Source organism: Sinocyclocheilus rhinocerous, unplaced genomic scaffold (genome assembly GCF_001515625.1).
Source record: "Sinocyclocheilus rhinocerous isolate Xijiao unplaced genomic scaffold, SAMN03320098_v1.1 scaffold752, whole genome shotgun sequence".
Lineage (NCBI taxonomy): Eukaryota > Metazoa > Chordata > Actinopteri > Cypriniformes > Cyprinidae > Sinocyclocheilus > Sinocyclocheilus rhinocerous.
Genome location: NW_015639777.1, coordinates 1,613,208 through 1,625,520, shown reverse-complemented (window position 1 = coordinate 1,625,520; position 12,313 = coordinate 1,613,208).

The following is a 12,313-nucleotide window of genomic DNA, read 5'->3' as shown; positions in this document are numbered from 1 at the left end:
GCTGGGTCAAAACAACCCAACCGCTGGGTCAAAACAACCCAACCGCTGGGTCAAAACAACCCAACCGCTGGGTCAAAACAACCCAACCGCTGGGTCAAAACAACCCAATAGCTGGGTTTGTCCCTTTTTAACCCAGCGCTGGGTTATATTTAACCCAGCATTTTTTAGAGTGTAGCAATTGCGAGTTTATATCTCACAATTCTGTGAAAAAAAGTCAGAATTGTGAGATAAAAAGTAGCAATCACCTTTTCTTTTTTTTTTCTTTTTTTTTCAGTGGCAGAAACGGGCTTCCATAGCTTTCCTGCTAGAGTTGCTAAAAAACAACAACAAAAAAAACATGGGAAAACAACCTAGTTTCCTTCATTCAATTCTCCACAATCAGAAAGGCCCAAAGTGCATCTGAAGTGGTTAAAATGGAATGCGATCACAGGACACGGCTAAATGCAGAATGGATTTCTAGCGCTGCAAAAAAAATCGATCCGTCAGCCAAGAAACGTGTGCACATACATGTTGAAAAATCAATGAGCAAATAAATAAACATAACAGCCAGAGAGCAGACAGACCATCACCTCCAAAAATCTGTAGATGTCTCAAATAAAGAAAACAACAGTGGGCCAGAGGATGTAAAAAAGAGATAAACTTAATCTATGTCTTTTGAATGAATGAATGAATGAATGAATGAAAACAATAAAAGAGAAATTCTTTGAAACAAGACATCAAAACCTTTCATGTAAGAGGTGGGCGTTTTAATTTGCATATTAAACTGTAAACAATGGTTTGTTGGGCTATATATATTTACAATACATTTACAGTCTGAGTGTTGCTGTGTTGTCCAGTGTTGCTAGATGTCTTCGAAAAGATACTATGGATGTGTCTCTCTATTCAGACAATCAGAATTGCAGGATTAGTCCCGAGTTGAAGGCTAGAGACTGACAAAACATCAGCATTCATCCAATCCTATAGTAATGGAGGTTATCAAAGCCACAAGCCCAAAACTAGTGAAGACGGCCCCTCAGCTAAATCCATTTGCATAACATTACGCCTTCCTAACAATGAGCATTATGGCCGTATTGGTTTAAGTTCTCACAAGATCTCGTAGAGCTTTGCTAGCATTCACTGGGGGGAAAAAGCACCAAAATGTCAATACTTGTTGGTTTATGTCCGTTATAAGACTGGGCGATCTCTACAAGTGTATTATTGTGTAGTTAGATATTAATATACTTCATAACATCTGATGATTTAAAACCCTTAACCCAACCATTTCCCATTTTATTTTATTTTATTTTATTTTAAAAGTACAGTTTTGTCTTTATTATTATTTAGGTTTAATTAGTTCAATGCCAAAGTACCTAATTAAAAGAATTTCACAAAAGTAAACTGTTCTCTTGAAATTGCACTTTAAGTATTAATATATAGTAAAAATGTCAAAGGTTACACGAACTTCGTCATTTGTACAGGAAACAAAATCGGCAATTTAATTGTCCTTGTTTTTGGCACAACATACGCCCTTTTGATGAAGAGGTGACATTAATTTTGTAAATACTGCATAGTATATAGTATAGTATTATACAGGAAATGTAAAAAATAACTGCACAAAAGTACAGCTCTGTTCCATATTTTGCTGTTGTACTAGTCAGGGATTTGTCCAAATCAAGCTTCTTGTATCCAAAATCGAACATGGCACCCAAAAACAGATGAATGTAGACAATGGATTGTGTGAGGAGCAGCATGTTCCCCCTGCTTTTTATCCTTTTTTTTTTAATCTCTGAATTTCTTCCCCGCTTCAAAGACCATACTGTGCACAGTTGGAGGGCTTCAAAGCTCCAAGTCCACAGAATTAGGGGAGAGAAAAGCAGCTTCTGCATTGCTGACGGCTCAGAAATATCACAAGGCAAGCAAGTAGAAAACCTAAAGTTTTCTCTCCCTCTTAAGAAGAATGATGTGTTTCACCTGCATCATTTAAACTGAAGATATGGACGTGGTTTTCTCCTTTGGATGAGATTAAAGGTGGACATTTTTGACCGAACCCGACCAGCTATGGCCTTTGTATGGTGGTTGTTGTGTCCTCTTCAACATAAAGTCAACTCTAGGTATGTTGGGTAAAAATGATGTCTTGTCTTCAGCAGTCTTTGTCTCATAAAACACAGGCATTGTGCTAAAGCTAATAGAATTAGCATACAAGGTTTAATGACTGTTTGGGTTTGTTATTAGGTCGTTGTGAGTGGAACAGAATGCGATGAATTGTATTTAGAGAGCTTGCGAAGGTCTTTGTGAGCAGAGTGTTGTTTTTACTTCATATTGTTTCCAGATTTTAGAAAGGAATAAAAGTTCTCAAAGAGCTTTAGCTAAAATTGCTACTTACCGATCTGTATGTACAAACTTTAGTCTTAAAAAAAAGTTGGTGCAGACAATTCCCGGCATTTAAATGCACCACCTACTCAGCTGTTTTTTTACATTTTCAGACATTATTGGTGTATGTAGCCGAGTTAGGTGGGGACCTGATTGTTCTCTCAGCTTGCATCTGCGCTTTCTCTAAAATAGCTACAGTTTAGTCCCCGGCGCCCTCAGCATTCGCCGAACCCCACCCCTCATAATTATGCATCACTGGTCACATTTGTTGGGGGAAAAATACTGTGACTGATGTAAAATAATTAGTGTGCTGTGAATGGGGCAGCTTGTTGCCAGCGCGGGATCAGTGTTGGCTAATGGGCTGTGAAAGGAGATTGCTACCTAGCTGAGTTCTGCCTTGCGCTGCTAAATAATGCAGTATGTGCATGCACTGCACGATGGCCCGATCATACAGAGACGCTCCAGCACCCAATTATATTTTACCTGCCAAGGTGACACGCTAGCTAATGCTAATAGTACCTCATTACCTCCCCCAACACCCCCGTCCCCCCGCACAAATTTTTTATTTTTTATTTTTTGCATCAAGATTCGGTATTTACTGCACTGAATCCTAATCGAGTGAGTTATAAACCTCTGTCATATAAGTTCAGAGACTGGTATGGTATGAAAAAAATAGCTTTTGTATGTCAGCTGTCAGCATGTTTATGCTTGCAATACACTGTTTACTATTACAGAAGCAGGAGATATTTTTATATATACACACATATATGGTAACACTTCATTTTAATGTGTCGTTGTTACCCGTTACATATATTTTAATAGCAATAACAGAAATGTATGCATAATTACAAGCAACTAATACTAAACCAAACATTTACCCTAAATCTATAGTAAGTTCACTTTAACAAGGACACATTCAAATAAAGTGTGATCATTGACAGCAAGCGATTATAAATGATAGACTATAAAGTTCAATAAACTCGAGCAGAAATTGGATACATGTGGAAATTTGGGTAACACTTATTTTAGGACCAATTCTAACTATTAACTAGCATATATTGGCTGTTTATTAGCACTCATAAAATACATATTAATATCTTATTCTGCATGACCATATTTTAGATACCTTAATCATACCCCATATGTAAACTTAAGAACTATATTATTAATATGCAGCAAATTAGAAGTTTGTTAAGTCATAATTAATAGCTAGTTAATAGTGAGAATTGGACCTTAAAATAAAGTGTGACCGAAATTGGTTATGTAAATTATTTGTGTTCTAAAAAATCAACTGCTTTTCCTTCATTTAATATTGGCTTAAAAATAAGCATGATTTGTAAACATGCTTGTATATTATTGTACCTACAACATATGTTAAAACATATTTCATTTCATTCATAGTTTAAGTTTAATTACATGTAACTTGATAACAAATTTCATTTCAACATTATGTGCCTTGCTATAAGGTTACTTAAGCATAATTTCACAATTTCCACTTCTGATATATAAACTGACATGCCTACTAGTTGCATGTTAAACTAGTTATCTTTTTCCCCGTGCTCATTTTGTTCATTACCAGCATTCCTGGAGATACATCTATTTCCACCTTCATCCACAAAATCTTCATCCTCAAAAAGATATTACATTGTCCATCACAATCATTTATATTCATTGTATGGTTATTTGACATACACGTCACAATTTCCACTTCTGATATATAAACTGACATGCCTACTAGTTGCATGTTAAACTAGTTATCTTTTTCCCCGTGCTCATTTTGTTCATTACCAGCATTCCTGGAGATACATCTATTTCCACAAAATCTTCATCCTCAAAAAGATATTACATTGTCCATCACAATCATTTATATTCATTGTATGGTTATTTGACATACACTGCTGAATTTATTACAGTATACATTTCCTCACTAATCACAAAACAGGCGTAAAAAATCTTCTTAACATCTCCCGCAAAAGGGTCTGAAACTGTGTCCGGTCAGAAAAAAAAAATGTCATCAAAATCATAACGTGCTTAAAAAAAGAAAGAAAGAAAGAAAAAGAAACAGTGCCAAAGGTTATCTGGTAAACAATAGGAAGAAGAGGACACAGGAATTAATATATATGTGTGTGTGTATGTGTGTGTGTGTCACAAGTTTAAAGAAAAAATACACAATATAAAAAAGCCACATACACACATTGTTGTTGTACATAATAACAAAAACAATGGTGTCAACTGAAAAATAGAGTCATTTTAAAGTCTCTAATTCAGAGGCTTCAAATTTGTGTATATAGCAAATATGTTTAACCCCTGTTTAACACTCCACAACCATCCACTTAAAGCAGTACTTGATGGTCCATTCATCCAAAGTGCTTTATTCACACTTTCAATGATGAGGCTAGTGGTAGTTCAATTTGGCCATTCGGCTCTCACCACATTACATACACTTAATTTTGCCTGAAATTGACTTAATTTGTCACAGCAATCACAAATAAATGCTGGAGCATTCCTACTTAGTAATGTGTATTACCCATTAATGTTGGAGTTGTAATATGCAGTTAAGTTTAAAATGCTTTTCAAGATCCAATTTTCAAAATAAAAAGCTCTGTCTTTATCATTGATTCAGACAACAGCTGACAAAGTGTCTGCTTTTCACCTTTGCTTTTTAAACAAGAATAATTGTTACAGAAATATTGTATTATATTTTAAACAATAGTTGGGTGTGAATGAAAAAGTGCACTTTGCTTAAAACCTAATTAAGTGTTTTCTTATATAAATATACTCCTTTTGGGTTTCAAAATATACTTATACCTATTATTAATATTACTTTTATATTTTTGTCAATTATATTCTTCCAGATGTAAGGAGAAACCCATGTTTAAACAGATGACTACATTTTTCCATGAAAATAAGTCTGAAGAAAAGCACATCAGTTAGGCAAATATGAAACTGCTAATAAAAAGTGTCAGAAATGATAACTGATAACGAGGAGTTTTTGTTTTACAAACACAGTAGACAGTGTAGTCAATGTTTGCCACAAGTATACACCTTGAGAATATATATTTGTTTGTAATGGATTTACTTACTGTGTAATTATAGTGTAATAAAAACTGCTATTACTATAAATTATTGTTTTGAACACAATAACATAAGCATATCATTTTTCTCATATAGCCTATCAGCAGAGTCAGTGCAGCTGTGTACAACTGGGGTTGACAGATTAATTACATCTATTTAATTAAAATCAAATTTTGCATATATCCACCGGACAGATACAGATGTTATTCCTTGATTTAGGTTCCTGTAGTATTACAGACCGTAATGTATGTACTAGTGCTAAAGGCTGTAATTACTTTTCCAATATGTCTAGAAAAATTAAAAGAGTTAAACTGTGATATAATATGTAATGAACATCTTTCAGTCCTTTAAGAGCATGCATAATGTTTGAGAATGTTTAATTTTAAAACATAATGTAATAAAATTCTTTAGTAGTGCATATGGTGAAAACATAAAATATTTATTTTGAAAACCTTTTAGAATGTTGTAACAAATTTTATAAATCGAATTATATTTTTCGGTTACACTTCATTTTAAGGTGTCCTTGTTGCCGTGTAATTATATATTTAAGTACTGAGTAATATTAATTAACTACATGTACTTACTATAAGGTTAGGGTTAGGATTAGGGTTTGGCTTAGGGGTACTTGCATGTAATTATGCATAATTAATTGTTATTACAATAGTAAGTGCATGTAACATGTGCAACAAGGACACCTTAAAATAAAGTGTTACCTTTTTTTCTTTGTTTTGAGAAAAAAATAATAGTGCAACGATGTGCAATAAATTAGGTTTATTTATTTACCTGCTTAAAAATCAGAATGAATAAACAGGATGCTTTTTAAGGGGTCTCTGTATTATGTCACCTAGTCACACATTTCAAAGACCTCATCTCACTTTTTAATATACTCCAAATATGACTATGAGAGGCATCCTGATTTTAAAAGTATACTTGAGCTTCAATATAGTAAGGAAAAGCAGTAACACTTTATTTTAGGGTCTCTTAACTAGTTGCTTATTAGCATGCATATTACTAGAATATTAGCCATTTATTAGTACTAATTAAGCACAAATTAATGCCTTATTCTACATCCCTAATCCTATCTAATACCTAAATTTAACAACTACCTTACTAACTATTAATAAGCAGCAAATTAGGAATTTATTGAGGGAAAAGTCATAGTTAAAGTGTTCCCTATTTTAAAGTGTTACCGGAAAAGGTGTAACCAAGTTCACTCACATCCCCCAATCACCATGTTTCTGTTATACTGATCAGGCAGCTCTCAGTCTTGTGTTTCAACACTGATTCATGACCATCTGCTGTTTTCCTTATTTTTCCTGATAATCAAAAAATGAATAACCTTAAAAAAGAACTGTTGCCCAAATCTGTGTTAAATTGTGCCAAAGATTACTGAACTGATAATAGCAGGGAGGAGGCTAGCTAAGAAACACACACACACACACACACACACACAGATTACAGTCAGGGTGACCGGACTCAGGCATTCTAATGGTATTGATTGAAAACAGCAGGGGGTCCGGGGCTGAGAGCATGAGATATTCACTCACCTGCAGTACAAAGTCACTCTCTCTCGCTTTCTGCTTTTCTCTTGTTGAATAGACTAGACTAAACTAGACTAGACTAGAATAGAATAGAATAGAATAGAATAGAATAGAATTGAATAGAATTTCATGTTCAATACAAGCTGTTTAATTAACAGAATGGTGTTGATTGCAACAAAAAATAATAATAATTTAAATAAATAAAATCAAGCTAAAATCAAAGTTATGATCAGGCACTTACAATGGAAGTGAATGGGGCCAATTTTGGAGGATTTATAAGCTGAAATGTGAAGCATATAATTTATAAAACCACTTACACGAAAGTTTTGGGTCAGTAAGATTTTTTTTATTGTTTTTGAAAGAAGTCTCTATTATTCACCAAGGTTCCATTTACTTGATTAATTATATAGTATAAACTGTAATATTAATACAAAATTACTGCTTTTCTTTTGCTTTATTTTAAGATTAATTTTATTTTACTTCTGTGATAAGCTGAATTTTCAGCACTCATTACTCCAGTGTCTCATGATCCTTCAGGAATGATTCTAATATGCCAACATTTTTTATTATTATCAGTGTTGGTGCTGCTTATATTTTATGGAAATCTTTTATAAAAGTATAAAAGTCTTTTCTGGCATTTTGATCAATTTAATGCATCAATTTAATGAATTTCTTTATATAAAAATTACTGACCCCAAAATTTTGAATGGTAGTATACTTGAATTCTTTCAAAACTGAGCTGTAAGTGTTGTCTTCTCTTCATTTTGACAGTTGTTTTAGAGTTTTAGCTGTTATGTTGTCATGACAACAAAGTTGTAAAATTGGAAATAACTTTGCACATAAAAGGTTAGCAAGCTATTTTTTCATGTGCAATTTGATTACATTTAGAGGCTATACTGTTTAAAAAGGGATTATTTTGATATTTTCGGACTGCCCCAATTAAATTCTATTGTAAGCACCACACAGTAACCTTGATTTCTCTTGTTTGTCAGCACTATACATGCATTAAAAACCATAATTTGCCTGTTTTTATCTCAGCGACTGATAAATCTGCTTTCTTTCTTTCTTTCTTTCTTTTTTTTGGTTTGCACCGCAATGCCTTTGTGCAGAAAGAACAGAAAAACTCAATGCTAGGAATAATGTCGCATGTAGTTCAAACATCTGCATGGATGCTTATGTTTGCTAGCTTCTGCATGTGCCACTTGCTTGTAATTTGACATTGTGGTTTTGTGTGTGAGTGAGTGCGCTTATGAAAGTGCGCGTGTGTCCATGTATGTATACGCTTTGTGTGTGCGTATGGGGGAAGGGGGCTTAGTTAGAGTTCCTGGAGGCCTGGCTGGCCAGCTTCAGAAGCTCTGCCTCAGCCCAGCGCAACCCAGCAGGGAGTCCTCTACAGAACCCAGGAACAAATGTCACCAGTTCTCAACCCTCCCCCCCCAACCAACTAGCCTTCCCATCCTCCTAGACGTCAGCACATACATACACACACAACTGGTCTTACCAGGGCTTAGGGTGCGGGGAGAAACAGAGGCGTTCCACCCTGCAAATGCAACAGAAGCGAGCATACACTTTTCTTCACAGCTGTTGAGCAGATAACTCTAGATTTCAAATTTAATTTGAAGACGATGAGAGAAGATGCTGCTGTAATGTTTACTGAGGAGTAAATTCTCTCCCCTGTTTTGTTGCCAGCTTGTTATCGGAAAACAAGATGGTGGCAACAGGTACAAAGTGCCGCTCTGCAAAGCTGTTCTCGGTTAGGGATTCTTCAAAATAACCTCGGCCACTGGGGAAAATATGAAGTGAAGGAGAGAGAGGGTCTTGTTTTTCACTCTCAGCGCCTCTTGTTTTATGTCCACAGTGAAAAAAACCCCAGCAGCTCTCTGCAGCACGAAGCCAATTAGGTTTTTCGCACAAGAGTGTCTTAATCAGTGGCGTAATTGGAGGCACCATGCTGAGTTTGAGGCTGGGCCGAGAACAAGGTCTAAACCAACATATAATCAGACATATTGAGCTTCAAACTGACAGAAACTATCATTAGGAAGAATTAACTGAGTGTTTGGCTACACCTGCTGAAATAAAGTTACTTGGCATCATTAAAAAGTATAAGGGATACTTAACAACCAACAGGGCTTTTATTTTTATTTTTTTTCTGTAGTGCGTTTTATTTGAATCAATCCTGGCTATTATATGTGGTGTTGAATCAGAATGTGTGAAAAAAATGTTCTTTAAAGTAATTCTGGTCTTTCAGACTCATCTAAATCTCAAAGACTGAAGTTTAATCAAAGGTTTTCAGTTCATCAGTAAAGTAATACATTTAAAGCGGCCATACATCTCAGGTTATTCCTTAAGCCTTACTAAAGTATTTAATACAAAATTAAAATTCATAACACTTCTATCAAAAACTAAAAGGCTGGACATTTTAATAGCCATTTAGCTTATATTATTCGTTATGAATAAATAGGGATTATCCAGGTGTGTTGTGAATTAGAGATAGACACATAGACCACAACTGATGCATAAACATTTTTCTTTAATCAACAAGATTTAAACTTCTGGATCTATGGAAATGTACACTACTGTTCAAAAGTCTGGGGTCAGTACGACTTTTTTAAAGAAATAAATGAATACTTTTATTCAACACTTTTATTCAGACAAATTAAATTGATCAAAAGTGACAGTAAAGACATTTATAGTGCAGCACAAAAGATTTCGGACACACTTTATATTAAGTGACTTTAACTACTATGTACTTACATTTAAATTAATCATGATACAATGCACTTATTGTGCACATACATGTTTTTACATTGTACTATTATTTAAAAGTACCTTCGTGTTTTAATTTCTGCAGTTACATCTAAAATTACACTGTTGACCCGCCCTTAATCCTAACCTAAACCTACCCATGCTATCAAACCTGTCCCTAACCTTACCCATATCCCACCTCATTAGCAGCAAAAGTAATTTGCTATTCAATATGAACACAGTAAGTACATTGCACAAAAAAAACAGTCATTATTTTTGATGTAAGTACATAGTAGTTAAAGACACCTAATATAAAGTGGGACCAAGATTTGTATTTGAAACAAACACTGTTCTGTCACAGCATAACTGTTTCCAACATTGATAATAATAAGAAATGTTTGTTGAGCACCAAATCAGCATATTAGATTGATTTATGAAGGATCATGCGACATTGAAGACTGGAGTAATGATGCTGAAAATTCAGCTTTGATATCCAGCGCAGAATCCATCTTACTGACCCCAAAATGTTGAATATAGTGTGTATACATATAGGTGCTGTAACTGGTCATCATTTAAAAAAAAAAATTCTAAAAGTACAATTATTTTATTTAATCTCTTAGTTGTCATAAAAGTGGTCATAAAAATGGCTAAAAATTGTTTTAAGTGAAGCATAGCATGTCATAACTCAGGACATGTCAATTGCCTAAAAGTATTTCATGTTAACTACTCAAATACCTCTCCAACTGTACTTGTCTGAATATGGAGTTATAGTACAGATTATCTGTTTTAAAAATAAATAAATAAAAAAAACTCTAAAAATAAATAAATAAATAAAAACACTTTTAAAAGTCCATAGTTCTGTCACTGCACTAATTCAGAATGCTCAAATACCTCTCCAACTGTACTTGTCTGAATATGGAGTTATAGTACAGATTATCTGTTTTAAAAATAAATAAATAAAAAAACTCTAAAAATAAATAAATAAATAAAAACACTTTTAAAAGTCCATAGTTCTGTCACTGCACTAATTCAGAATGTTTTCTGCTGTACAGAATCACGGGAAATGCATTGACAGAATACACTCTAGAAGATTCTCATTTTGTACTGAATTTGTATTGTACTTGCAATATATTGGAGTACCATTGTAAAAATGCATTCATATTAAAGACCTAAAAGAACACCAGGACCAAACCCAATATATTTACAGTCATTCGCTGTTCTGTTATTGTTGCATCAGCAGCCAATCTATATCAGTACCATGTTCAAATACATCTCATTCTGTTGGAACGAAATGAACTAAAGGATTTAGGTGAAGCTGTGTTTTACAAATCTGGCACCCTTCATATTACACACCGATAAAAATAAAAAAAATGTTGAATGTTTGTGAGGCAAACTTTGACACTCTATAGTTCAACAGCGATCCATTCTGTTGATGGAGGGTAAAGATTATCATTGCTATGAGCACCATCATCAGGTTACTGAAGAGGAGAAGGTTGGAAAGGAAGACTTGGGCGGGGGGTTCCCTCCTCCTTTCACTTGCGGGAGCTTGAACTCTTTTAAGTCGGCCACCACACCATGGCTAATGGCCCCCGCTGAGCCTGCTGTCTCATTCCCGGCATCAAGCCCATCGTCCCTAAATCAAACCATAGAAAATTGGGCTTAAAATATTGGGGAGAGGCCCCCCAAAAGAGACCCAAAAGCTGCATCTGTCGCCGGCTTACATGAAAGTTGAGCTCATGAGGAGCAGTGGTCATATCGGTCCTCGTTCGCAGTAGATGAAACAGGTTGAGGCTTGTTCCTCTTTAGCTTTGCTTGTACGATGTTTTATAGAGCAGGATCTTGTGGACTGTTGGAGAAATAGGTGCCGTTCGATACATTTTCTGATGGATGTGACATGCTAGTGGTCTTGAGCGAGCTAAGAAGGTGAGCATCGTGTTCAAAATGATTCTATTTCAAGTCTTAGATCTCACATTGTTGATTGAATATGTCATGTAAACTAGAATATCGTTGTCTGATAACATTTGACTTGAGTTTGAAAAGGTCAGAAGGTGTAAATATTGTGTTTTCCGTTCAATACCTTTGAGCTTGTTGCGAGCTTCCTCAGAGTTGAAGTGTCAACAAAACAGTCAGCATTTGCAATGCTAACAAGACTATATTATGTATTGTTCCAAAAATTATATGTGCAAGCATTTCTTTCTGAGCACAGTCAGCTGGTGTGTGTGTGTGTGTGCCGGCAGAATCATACGGCTGGTGATGCAAAGGTGAGGATTCGGAACAATGCGCCTAGATCAGGACCAATCCTTCCTGCAACACACACACGCCATGTTCTTTTCCTAAAAATACACATAGACACACGTCACACACACAAGCAGCAGTCATTCCGCCAGTGCTGTCTGTATTCTGTCAGTCCGTCTGAAAAATGAATGTGACGTACGACTGAAAAATTCAGGATATCCAGGCATGATTCCAGTGGGCAGAATGCAAATCATTGTGTTAGGGATGCTGTAAACTTTGAGCTGGAGCTGAGTTTGGCGTAGAGAACGAAGGAAGCATTGTGCATGTTGCAGAGGGGAGATGGAGGGCGGGGGGTGGGGGTCAGACTG